The sequence below is a fragment of the Chlorocebus sabaeus genome, chromosome 13, assembly GCF_047675955.1.
Source record: "Chlorocebus sabaeus isolate Y175 chromosome 13, mChlSab1.0.hap1, whole genome shotgun sequence".
Taxonomy (NCBI): domain Eukaryota; kingdom Metazoa; phylum Chordata; class Mammalia; order Primates; family Cercopithecidae; genus Chlorocebus; species Chlorocebus sabaeus.
The window spans coordinates 28,697,771-28,711,585 of record NC_132916.1 but is presented as its reverse complement, the minus strand read 5'-3'; positions in this window follow the sequence as shown (position 1 = coordinate 28,711,585).

Below are 13,815 nucleotides of genomic sequence, written 5' to 3'. Positions count from 1 at the left end.
TAAATAAATAAATAAATAAATAAATGTGTTTTCCATGGCATTCTTGTGTCTGTAATCTGAGAAAGAGAACTTCACTAATTAGGAATTGTTCCAGTTGGTACCTAAACTATTACTTAAAAATATTTTTTAAAGTTTTAAAATTCTATAGTTAATTTAGTTTTGTCTCCTCATCCCTTCCACCCCTTTTCTTCTCCCTTCTTCCCTTCCTTCCAAAAATTATATTTAATAGATTATAGGAAAATAAAAAAAGCTCTGAGAGAGCAGCTTCTGGGTTGGTTGATTCTGCCATTCAGTGATGATATCATTGGAACTCCTATTCTCAAATTTTCACTCTGCTGTCCTCAGCATAGTGACTAGGTTTTGACTAGTGCTCCTCCTGTTTTCAAGATAGCTGAGACAGTTCCACTGAAATATAGAAACAAGACAACGTTCAGCAGAAGAAGAGAGACAGCTTTTCACTGAGTCTCTTTGTATGTCTCTTTTCTCTGCCAACTTCCCCTCCAGACTTCTCATGTGTCACCCCATTGGCTAGGATTGCTTCACATGTTCATGCCTAACTGATCCCTGGCAAGGAACATTGAATCACGGTGAATGGGTTAAGCTAGTCAGAATCCACCCTTTCCTTCTGGAGCTGGGGCCAGAGCCCTTCTTTCTTGCTCCAAGTATCTTGACGAAAATGGTGTCTGTATGTGGCATTGGCTTCATTCGCTACTCCATTGCATCTTTAGATGCTGCTCTTGTGGTCTGAAATTTTATTCTCAATTTTCTGTCAGAATATCTTTATTCATCTTTCAATACACATCTCAGTTGTTATTTCTGAGTAGCTCATGATAATGACGAATAAAACTAACATAAATGGGTACACTCAAGTTTAAATAATATTTTGGAAATAGTTTTCAACACTTGAAAAGAAACCCAAGTTGCAATAAAAACAGATCTAAGAGTATGAGAGCAATTAAAAAAAACAAAACAAGTGATTGGACATCAGCTATTGCCAATAATATATAATGGGAAGCAAATATTCTTGTTCTTTAAAAGATCTGAGTCACTAAAACGTATTATTTGCGCTTACTTGGAAGGAAACCAATTAGCATTAAGGTTTTCAAAATGAGGAAGTATGAAACTTTGAAACACTCTTTCCATTATAATGATGTGACAATCTGCATTGGGGATGCGCAAGTCCCACTCTGAGTACAGTAGGGAGCAATATGGAATGTGTGGGGTGGATACTGACCACCTCAATGGAGATTCTTAGTGGAAACCTCGGTAGAGTTGAAAGAAGGAACAAAGAAAAAAGATACTTTATCTATGTATTTAATTATACCAAAACAGGATATATAGCATCTGGGAAATAGCAGACCTGATATTTCTCCTGTCTGGGAAACAATCGGTATAAATGAAGAAACACTAGCAGATTCTTGTTCTTCACTTTTTTTTTCTCTTAAGCTATTGGCAAGGACTTGGTCTGCACTGAGAGACAGAGGAATTCGCTCCACTGGCAATGCTTGTGGATTGAATTGGGATCATAGTCATTGTGACAGGTCTTTTCCATTACAAAACCATCTCTCAGTTACATTTGAATCCTGCGGTGATGGTGTATTTGTCAGCATACCAATAGGATATAAGGTTTGTATCTAAGAGGAGAATTATTATGGGAATTGGCTAACGCAATTATGAAGGTCAAGAAGTCTCATGATATGCTGTCTGTAAACTGGAGACCCAGAAAAGCTGATAGTGTGATTTGGTTAGAGTCTGAGGCCTGATAACCGGGAGAGCCAATGGTAGAACTCCCAACCTGAGGCTGAAGAACGGAGAACTTGGAGGGGAGAAGCGGAGGGGGTGCTGATGTAAATCCCAGGATCTGAAGTTCCAAGAACCAGGAGCTCTGATGTCCAAGACCGAGGGAAGATGGGTGTCTGTCCCAGGCCAAGAACAGAGGGAGCGAATACACACTTCCTCTGCGTTTTTGTTCTATCCAGGCCCTCAACAGATTGGATGATGCCTAACCACATTGCTGAAAGCAGATCTTTACTCAGTTTACTGATTCAAATGCTCATCTGTTCTGGAAACACGCTCACAGACACACCAGAAATAATGTTTTAGCATCTCTCTGGATATTCCTTAGCCCGGTCAAGTTGACACATAAAATTAACCATCACAGGTGTGAAATCATCTGTTGCATGAGTTAGAGAGGGAGATTATGGTAACCTTTTCCAAGCTACATTCTCTGATCCTTCACTACTGTGAACAGTATTACCTTCTCCCTCTGTGTGTTCTCTGACTATTGCTATTTTGTACTGTCTTTTAATTTTTTGCTTAATTGTTTCCAATTTCTGTAAGATTGTGTATGTGATAGAGTCCTCCTCACTTTTATCTTTAATCTCAAGCCTTTTATATAGTGGGTACTGAACATGTGGGCTAAACTTACCATACTCCATGACTGCAGCTAATCAGTTAAACAGAGGTTGCAAAAAAAAAAAAAAAATACAACCGTAATTATTGGCTTAATGTTAAATTTATGACCACAAACCTCAGAGATGGCTTTAACTGCTGCCCCGCAAAACCTGTTACCCTTCCCTGGCAATTCACTGATTTTATGCTTTCTTTTTTTAAAAACCTCTAATACTCCCACTATCTTTTATTCTCAGTTGATAACCTTGCCTTTTATTTCACTGAGTAAATGGGAGTAATGGAAGAGAATTTCCACATGCAACCTGACAAGACACCCCAAATTATCTATGTCCTTATACTGAGCATTCTTTTCTCTTGCAACGGATGGACTATCTAAGGCCTTACCATTTCTAGTGCACTGGATCTTATCCCTTTCTGTTAAGGATGTCAATCCAAAAATGGTCTATCTCTGCATCATCAATATTCATCTCTATAGTGAACCTTTATTAATAGCATACAAATAAATATGTTGTAATATCTTCCATTAGGGAAAACCCTTTTCTCCACATTCTCCTCTAACCATTGCATCATTTGTATGTCTCCATTATAACAAAACCCTTACTCTTAGAAATTGTCTCTTCTTGCTAGCTCCATTTCATTTCTCTCCTACTTAGAACAGATTTCGGTCTCCTTTTCACCACTGAAAGAGCTCTTTAAGGTTACTCCTATCAGCTGAATAGCATCCTCATTATGCTCAATCTACCAGCTGCACTTTTTACACTTGATCATTCTTCCTCCTTAAAACCATCTCATATCTAAGTTTCTGAAATTCAAAATTCAACTTTCTCTTGTTCTCCTTTGCCCTGACTAGCTGTTCCTACTCAGTCTTCTATGCTGGGTTATCCTCTTTCCAACTTCAGTTAGTGAGAGTGCTTCAGACTGTGTCCTTGGGCTACTGTCCTTTTTAGCAACACTCACTCTCTAGGTGTCCTATTTAGGCTCATGTCTTCCATCTTAGCTTGGGCTGACTCTAACAAAATACAAAAATAAACCACAGACATTTAATTCTTGTAGTTATGGAGACTGGAAAATCTAAGATCAAGGCACCACAGATTTGCTTCTTGATGAGGGATCTCTCCCTGACTTGTAGGACATCTGCCTTCCAACTGTCTCCTCACATGGCGAAGAGATAGAGAGGGAGAGAGCTCTGGTCTCTTCTTCGGGGGCACAGGAACCTTCAGTTCATAACAGCTTCTCTACGTATATTTCCAGTCAAGAATTGTGTATGTAACTACCTATTTGAAACTTCCAAGGGAGTTTCTGACTGACATTTCAATCTTAACAGTGGAACTCTTGACTCCTTTGGAGCCCCAAAACTGCTCCTCCCATAGTCAGCCACGCCTCAGTCAATGGTACTTCCATCATTCCAGTAGCCCATTCCAAAATCTTAGTGCACCCTTTATTGCTTTGTGTCATGCCACTTGTCCTATCCACCACCAAATCTGTTTAGTCTACAGTTGCAGTATCTCACCACATCTCACCAACTGAACCACTACTATTCTAGTTCAGGATACCATTATCTCAAACATGAACCATTGCAATAGGCTTCTAACTAGTCTTGCTGCTCATCTTAGCAAGTCTATTTTTCAAACAGCTGCAAGAGGGAATCTTTACAAAATATGTTAGATTATATCACTCTTCTGTTCACAATGCTTAAATGTTTTCCATCTTAATAAAATCCCTGGCCCCTCACTATTTTTCCAATCTCGTCTCCCATGTTCTCTTTCTGCTCCAGCCACATGGATCTCTTGGGACTCTTTGAGGATGCCAAGCAAGCATCTGCAGCAGGGACTTTCTTCTCTGCCTGAAATTGTCTTTTCCCACAAAAGCATGATGTACTTTCTCTTTTACTTTAGCTCCTCATTTAAACATGTTATTGTCAGAAAGTTTTCCCAGCCAAATCTATATAACATCTGACCCCTTTTTACCAACCCCTACTTAGCTTTTCTTTTAAGCCAATTTCCTCACCTAGCATATATATTTTTAATTTCTTCAAAACTTTTCTAGTTTTTAAAATTTCAATTCTTTAACTGTAAATGGATGATTTGTACTTATATGTGTACATATATATATATATATGTATGTATGAGGTAGAAAGTAACGTTATGATTTGTAAAGACAAGGTGGAATAATAATAATAATTTTTTTAGAGATGGGATCTCACTCTCCCACCCAGGCTGGAGTGCAATGGTGCAGCTATGGTTCACTGCAGCCTCAGACTCCTGGGATCAAGGGGGTCCTCTATCCTGAGCCTCCTGAGTAGCTGGAACTACAGGTGCATGCCACTGTGCCCAGCTAATTAAAAAAAAATTTTTTTTTGGTAGAGATGGAGTCTTGCTATATTTTCCCAAATTGGTCTCAAACTCCTAGGCTTCAGTGATCTTCTTGCCTCAACCTCTTGAAGTGCTGGGATTATAAATGTGAGACACCTCGCCCAGCCAATATGGAATAATTAAATAAAGCTAGTTAACATTTCCATCACCTCAAATACTTAACATGTTTTTGTGGTGAGAATGTTTAAAATTTACTCTCTTAGCAATTTTGAAATGTACACTGTTATTAACTATATTTACCTCAGGGTGCTATAGATCTAATAAAGCCATATTCCTTATGCCTGAGATTTTATACCCTCTCTCTATCATCTCCCCATTCCCCTCCTCTCCCCAGTCTCTGTAATCAGTATTCTACTCTCTGCTTCTATGAGTTTGATTGTTTTAGATTCCACATATTGGTGAGAATATGGGAAGTTTGTCTTTCTCTGACTGGCTTATTTCACTTAGCATGTTGTTCTCCAATTGCACACTTGTTGTGAATGACAGAATGTCCTTCTTTTTGAAGAGTGAATGGTATTTTTATTGTGTAGATATACCACATTTTAAATCTATTTATATGTTGATGGACACTTAGGTTGATTCCATAACTTGTCTATTGTACCTAGTGCGGCAAGGTACATGAGTGCAGACATCATTTGACAACTGATTTCAAATCTTTTGGGTAAATACTCAGAAGTGGAATTTCTGGATCATATAAGATAATTCTATTTTTAGTTTTCTAAGGAATCTTCATAGTTTCCCATAATGACTAATTTACATTCTCACCAACAGTGTGCAAGGATTCCCTTTTCTCTACAACTTTGCCAACATTGTTATGTTTCGTCTTTGTGATAATAGCCTTTCTGACAGATGTGAGATACGATCCTTTTGTAGTTTTAATTTGTATTTTCCTAATGATTAGCAATGTTGAACATATTTTCATGTATCTGTTGGCCATTTGAATGTCTTCTGAGAGTTTATTCAGGTTTCTCGCCTGTTTAAAATTTTTTTTTAATTGACATAATAATTGTACATATTTATGGGGTACATAGTGATGTTTTGATACAGTGCATAGTGATCAGATCAGGGTAACTGGTATATCCATCATCTCAAACATTTATCATATCTTTGCACTGGGAATATTCAATATCCTCTTTCTGTGAATTCTTTACTCATTTTAAAATTGCATGTCTTGTTTTCTTGCTATTCAGTTGTTTGAACTTGTATTTTTTGGATATTAACCCTTTAGTGAATGTATGACTTGCAAATATTTCCCTCCCATCTGTAGGTTGTCTTTGCACACTGTTTTTCCTTTTCTGTACAGAAGGTTTTCAGTTTGATGTAATTCTGTTTGTCCAATTTTGCTTTTGTTGCCTGAGCTTTTCAGATCAAATCCACAAAATCATTGTTTAGACCAATGTCACATACTTTTTCTCATTTTCTCCCATAGGTTGAGTACCCATTATCCAAAATGCTTGGGACCATAGGTGTTTTGGATTTGGGATTGTTTTTTAGATTTTGGATATTGCATATACATAATGAAATATCTTCAGGATGGAACTCAAGTCTAAACATGTAATTTATGTTTTGTATATTTCATATACACCTTATATACACAGCCTGAAGGTAATTTTATACAATATTTTAAATAATTTTGGACATAAAACAAAGTTTATGTTAAGTAGGCATTTGTGGAATTTTGCCCTGTGTCATGTCAGCAGTCAAAAAATTTCCAAATTTTGGATTTTCAGATTGGGGATGCTCAACCTGTAGTAGTTTTTTAGTTTTTGGTCATTCATTTAATTCTAATCAATTTCGAGTTAAATTTTTGTATAGGATGTGAGATAAAGGTCCAATTTCATTCTTTTGCATATGGATATCCAGTTTTCCCAATACCATTTGTTAAACAGACTATCCTTTTTCCCATTGTGTATTTTTTTCACTTCGTTGAAGATCAATTAATGCTACATACGTGGTTTTATTTCTGGTCTCTCTATTCTGTTGGTTGATGTATCTATTTTGTGTGTGTGCCAGTACCATATCTTAATTACTATAGCTTTGTAGTATAGATATTAGCACTATAGCTTTGTAGTATTATCCTTTTGTAATTTTAATTTGTGTTTTCCTAATGATTAGCAATGGTAAGTATTTTTTCATCTCTCTGTTGATCAGATATATTTTGAAATTGTGTATTATGATACCTTTGTTCTTTCTGTTCATGATTGCCTTGCCTGTATTTTCTTTTTTGGTTGTTTCATATGAATTTTAGGATTGCCTTTTCTAATTCTGTGAAAAATGACATTGGAATTTTGATAGAGATTACATTGCATCTGTAGATAGCTTTGGGTAGTATGGGCAATTTAATAGTAATAGTTTTTCGAATCCATTAACACAGGTGTTTTTCCATTTATTTGTGTCTTTCAATTTCTTTCATCCATTTTTTACAGTTTTTAGGGTAGAAGTCTTTCACCTCCTTGATTACTTTTATTCTTAAGTATTTTATTTATTTGTTTGTAGCTATGTGAATAATTTGTTCTCTTGATTTCTTTTTTGGGTAATTCTTTGTTAGTGTATAGAAAAGTGACTGATATTTGTGTGTTGCTTTTGTATCCTGCAACTTTACTGGATTTTTAAAGTAGTTCTAAAAGTTTTTTAGTGGATTCTGTAGGGTTTTTAACATAGAGATTATGTGACCAAAAAACAGTGACAAATTAACTTCTTTTCATATTTGGATGCCTTTTATTTCTTTTTCTTGCCTAATTGCTCTGGCAAGGATTTACAATGCTATGTTGAATAGAATTGGTAAGAGTAGGCATCCTTGTCTTGTTCCAGATCTTAGAGGAAAGGCGTTAGATTTTTCTTTTCACTGTTCAGTATAGTGTTACCTGTGGGTCATACATGACCTTTATTATGTTAAGGGACATTCCTTTTATACCCAATTTTGTGAGAGTTTCTATCATGAAAGAATGTTAGTTTTGTCAAATGCTTTTTTCTGCACCTAATGAGATAATCATATGGTTTTTTTCCTTCATTTTGTTAGTGTGATATATCAGCATTCATTTATTTGTGTATGTTAAATCACCCTTGCATCCCAGGAATAAATCCCACTTGACTGTGACGGCTGATCCTTTTAATGTGTTAATGAATTTTACTTTCTAGTTTTTGAGGAGTTTTGCATTTATGTCCATTAAATATTTTGGCCTGTAATTTTCTTGTAATGCCCTTATCTGCCTTTGGTATAAGGGCAATACTGGCCTCATAAAAAGAGTTTGGAAGTATTCCTCCCTGTTCAATTTTTTTTGAAATAGTTTGAGAAGGATTGGTGTTAATTCTTCTTTGAATGTTTGGTAGAATTTAGTAGTAATATCATTAGGTCCTGATCTTTGATGAGAGACTTTTTATTATGTATTCAATCTCTTTATCCATTATTGTTATGTTCAGATTTTCTATTTCTTCATGATTCAGTGTTGGTAGGCTGTATGTGTCTGGGAATTTAGCCATTTCTTCTAGTTTATCAATTTTTGGTGCATAATTGTTCATAGTAGTCTCTTATGATTCTTTGTATTTTTGTGGCATCATTTGTAATGTCTCTTCTTTTATCTCCGAGTTTATTTTTTTGAGTCTTCTTTATCTCCTTAGTCTAGTTAAATGTTTGTTGATTTTGTTTCTTTTAAAAAATCAGCTTGGCCAGGCACGGTGGCTCAGGCCTGTAATCCCAGCACTTTGGGAGGCTAAGGCGGGTGGATCACCTGAGGTCAGGAGTTCGAGACCAGCCTAGCCAACATAGAGAAACCCTATCTCTACTAAAAATACAAAATTAGCCAGGCATGGTTACGCATGCCTGTAATCCCAGCTACTTGAGAGGCTGAGGCAGGAGAATCACTTGAACCCGGAAGATGGAGGTTATGGTGAGCTGAGATCTTGCCATTGCACTCCAGCCTGGGCAACAAGAGTGAAACTCCGTCTCAAAAAAAAAAAAAAAAAAAAAAAAAAAAATCAGCTCTTTAGTTTTGTTGATCTTTTGTATTGTTTTTCTAGTCTCTATTTCATTTGTTTCTGGTTGATCTTTATTAATTACTTCCTTCTACTAACTTTGGGTTTACTATTTTTTGTTTATCTAGTTCCTTCAGGTGTAACATAAGTTGTTTATGTGAGATTTTTCTTTTTCAATATAGGCATTTACTGCTATAAACTTTCCTCTTAGAACCACTTATGCGGTATCCCATAAATTTTGATAATTGTGTTACCATTTTCGTTTGCTGGAAGATTTTTAAATGTCCCTTTTAATTTTATCATTGACCCATTGGTTGGTTGTTACCATGCTGGTTAATTTCCACGTATTTGTGAATTTTCCAAAACCTTTTTTTATTGATTTTTAGTTTCACAGCATTGTGGTCAGAAAAGATACTTGATATAATTTCTATCTTAAATTTACTTAGACTTGTTTTATACCCCAGCGTATGGTTTATTCTGGAGAATGTTCTGTGTGTACTTGAAAAAATGTTTATTTTGTTGCTGTTGGATAGAATGTTTTGTATATGTCTCTTAGGTCCACTGGTCTAAAGTGTTATTTAAGTCCCATGTTTTTTTATTACTTTTTCATCTGGATGAACTGTCCTTTGTTAAAAGTGGGATATTGAAGTTCATTACTTTACTGTATTGCAATCTGTCTCTCCTTTTGGATCCTGTAATATTTGTTTATTTTACTTTCTTCTTCTTATAGATTCAGAAAGTATAGGTGCAGGTTTGTTACATGAATATTTTATATAATGCTTGGGTTTGGTCTTCAAGTGAACTCATCACCCAAATAGTAACACAGAACCCAATAGATGGTTTTACGATCCTTGTCCCATCCCTCCATCCCTCCTTCCCCAGTTTTGGAATCCCCAGTGTTTATTGTTTCCACCTTAGTGTACATACATACCCATTGGTAGCTCCCACTTGTAAGTGAGAATATGCTCACTTATTGATTTTCTGTTTCTGAGTTATTTCACTTAGGATGATGGCCTCTAGCTGCGTCCATGTTTTGGGGAAGGGTATGATTTCATTCTTTTTTTTCTTGGCTGTGTAGTATTCCATGTGGGGGATATATATATAAATATATATGGATATATATCCTATATATAAAAATATATATGTAAATATATCCTACATACATAACCTAAGTGCTCATCAACAGTGGCTTGGATAAAGAAAATGTGATTTGTATATATATAAAACACTTAAATATTATGTATTTATATATAATATGTGTATATAAATATATACATATAATATATAAATTATACATTATATGCAATAATATTATATATTTATATATTATATGTATAATTATATATGCATATAATATATAAATGTGATATATAATATATAATACAATATTATATATACATATATAATAATATATGTATATATACACATATATGTATATACATTTATATATGTGTATACATCACATTTATATGTGTGTATATATATTTATATATGTGTATATATATCACATTTATATATATGTGTGTGTATGTATGTGTATATCTATATATCACATTTTTAGACCAGTGGATATATATCTATACACACACACACATATTATCTCACATTTTCTTCATCCAAGCCACTGTTGGTGAACACTTAGATTGATTCCATGACTTTGCTATTGTTAATAGTCCTGTGCTGTGATAAAAATAGGAGTGCAAGTGTGTTTCTTATATAGCAATTTCTTTTCCTTTAGGGTAGATACCAAGTACTCAGATTGCTGGGTATATTTTATTTCTTTCAGAAATCTCCACACTATTTTTCATAGGGGTTGAACTAACCTACATTCCCACCAACAGTGTATAAACATTTCCTTTTCTCTGTATCCTCACCAACAACTGTCATTTGTGGGTCTTATCATTTTGAGGTATGTTCCTTCAATGCCTAGTTTGTTGTAGTAATAGCCATCCTGGTTGGTATGAGATGGTATCTCATTGTGGTTTTGATTTACATTTCTCTGATGATTATTAATGTTGAGGATTTTCTCATATATTTGTTGGCTGCTTGCGTGTCTTCTTTTGAGAAGTGTATGTTCATGTCCTTTGCCAACTTTTAATTGGGGTTACCTGTTTTGTTCTTGTTGATTTGTTTAATTATACATTCTGGATTTTAATCCTTTGTTGGAGGTATAGTTTGCAAATATTTTCTTAGATTCTGTAGGTTGTCTTTTTACTCTATTGATTGTTTCTTTTGTTGTGCAGAAACTTTTTGGTTAAATTAAGTCCTATTTGTCAATTTTTGTTTTTGGTGTATTTCTTTTTTGAGATTTTGATCAAAAATTTTTAGAATAAATGTAATCAAGGAGGTGATTTTTGGCTAAAAATAGGCCCCTAATCTCTTCTGATTTTTAAGGTTTCCACGGAGAACTCTGCTGTTATTCTAATGGTATTTCCTTTATAGATAATTTGGCTCCTTTCTGTAGCTGGCTTTAAGATTTTTTATTTTGCATTGACCTTGGGTATTCTGATGACTATATATCTTAGTGATGGTAGTCTTGTATAGTATCTTACAGGTGTTCTCTGAATTTCTTATATCTGGATGTCAACCTCTCTAGAAAGACTGGGGAAATTTTTCTGAATTATTTTCTTAAATATTTTCTCTAAGTTGTTCACTTTTTTTTTCTCTCTTTAGAATGACAATAAGTCATAGGGTTTGTCATCGTACATAATTCCATATTTTTTAAAAGTTTTGTTCATTTTTAAAGTTATTTTGTCTTTATTTTTTTCTGACTAACTAATTAATTCGAAGGACTTGTCTTCAAGCTTTAAAATTCTTTCTTCTGCTTGGTTCAATCTATAGTTAAAGTTTCTGATGGTATTTTGAAATTCCTTTAGTAAAATTTTCAATTCCAGAAGTTCTATTTTTTAAAAATATAGTTATCTTTTATATTCTGAATTGTTTTTCTGGTTTCTTTGTGTTGAACTTCAACTTTCTCTTGATCTAACTGAGTTTTCTTGCAATCCATATTTTGAATCCTTAAACTGTCATTTCAGACTTTTCATTTTGGTTAGGATCCATTGCTAGAAAATGAGTGCAATCCTTTGGAGGGGCCAAGACCTCTGGCTTTTTTTTTTTTTTTTACTGATGTAGTTCTTGCACTGATTACTTCTTATCTGAGGGGCTGTCTTCTTATTTTTTAATTTGTTATCATTCGAATGATAGTTAACATTTTTTTCCCTCAAAGGTGTGACTGTGGTATATGTTGTGTAGGACTGTTCATCTTAATTTCTGGATGCTTTCCGGAGGCCATGGTTCTGTATAGTTTTTTTTTTTGGTTGTTGATAGCTTCTCTGCAGTTTCTTTCTCAGATGCTACTTGTTGTAGCAATGCAATGGATATATGAACTGACACGCTACCTCCTGCATGGCTGAGGGTGCACAGGTATCAAGAAGCTTATTCTATGCACTAGCACTAAGCCCTTCTCACAGTAGGTGCACAGGTATCAAGAAGCTTATTCTATGCACTAGCACTAAGCCCTTCTCACAGTAGGTTTTTTATTTGGTAGTGTAATTCAGGCTCCAGTCCAATGGGGGGAGATTGTGTTGAAGTACACTGAGGTTTCAGGTAAAGGGGCAGGGCCTGGTGCACCAGCTCCTCATCCTGAGCAGGTAGGAATGTAATCCATTTCCCTAACATGCCCCCATCACAGGGCTCATGACCTTCAGTTCATATAGTCTTTGTCCTTTGGTTTCTGGCTGCAGTGCTGCTGTGAACTAGGGATACTACCTTCTGGCTGCTATTACCAAAATAGACCTGAGACAGAGCTTCTTCCCCCAGTCCAGAGAATACAACTCTGCAGTTTGACTGTTGTATGTTTCTGAGATGCTACTGCTCTGTTTAGGGACAGGGAGTTGGGCTCCACCTTTTGTGCAAGCCCAGGCAGCACAGGCTCGCTTACAGCAGGGGTGGAGCTACACAAAAATCATGAAAAACACTTTCTTCAGGGGCAAATGCATTGGCCCCCAGTGGGGAGAAGCATTGCTGCATCTGCAACGATGGACAGAGGGATGAGTGGGAGATGATTCCCCTCTCCATTTTCATTTCCAGCTGTTGGTGCTTCCCCCTTCAGCTATTGGCACTGCACCCACCCCACATTCCTTTGTTCCAAGGGAGGATTTGGTGAGCACACTCTTCCCTTCCTTAGCAGTGGCCCATAGCAAATGCTGTATTTTCAGCAGTCCTGCAGCTCCCTGAGGATATACTCATCCTCTGTGCTTTCATAAGTTAGAGCATCTTGAGGGGTATGTTTGTGGGAGATCTGGTGATGTGACTGGGGGCAGAGATTCCCCAGGCAGGCCAGTGGCCCACCATAGGTACACAAGAACTGTGGCACCCATTGTTTCAGATCAGTTCTGAGAGGAGTGTGGGCTTACCTATGTGAGCTGGCCATGCCACCTAGTTGTGTGTTCCTAGAAAGTTCCCAAATTGCCACTGATAATTTGCCCTGGGTCTTGAGGGTAAAAGGGATCCACAACAATTTGATGGTCAGCAGATTGTTGCAGGGGTGAGCAGAGCAGAAGAGCTCTCCCAACTGTCCTTTACACTGGACTCTGAGTTCCTCAGAGGTCAATCTCTGCCAGACTCTTGCTGCTTTCCCTTTTTGCACTCCAGCTTCTTCTCATGGGCACTCCGACAGTTCCTGGCTCTCTTCCCTCAGTTTTTCATTCAGAACATGTTCAATCACTAGTAACCTTAATCTTTTTTCTGAGAAGAACTGGCTTCCAATGTCCCTAGTCAGCCTTCTTGAAAACAATCTTTTGTAATACTTAAAAAATATATTTAGGTGCTCCAATTTTGAGGGCATATGTATTTATAATTGTTATGTCTTGTTGATGAATTTACCCTCTTATCATTATATAATGCCCTTCTTTGTTTCTTTTTATAGTTTTTGACTTAAACTCTATTTTGTGTGATATAAGTATAGCTATACGTGCTCTCCTTTGGTTATATTTACATGGAATAGCTTTTTCCTTCCCGTCACTTTTGGTCTATGTATGTTCTTAAAACTGAGGTTATT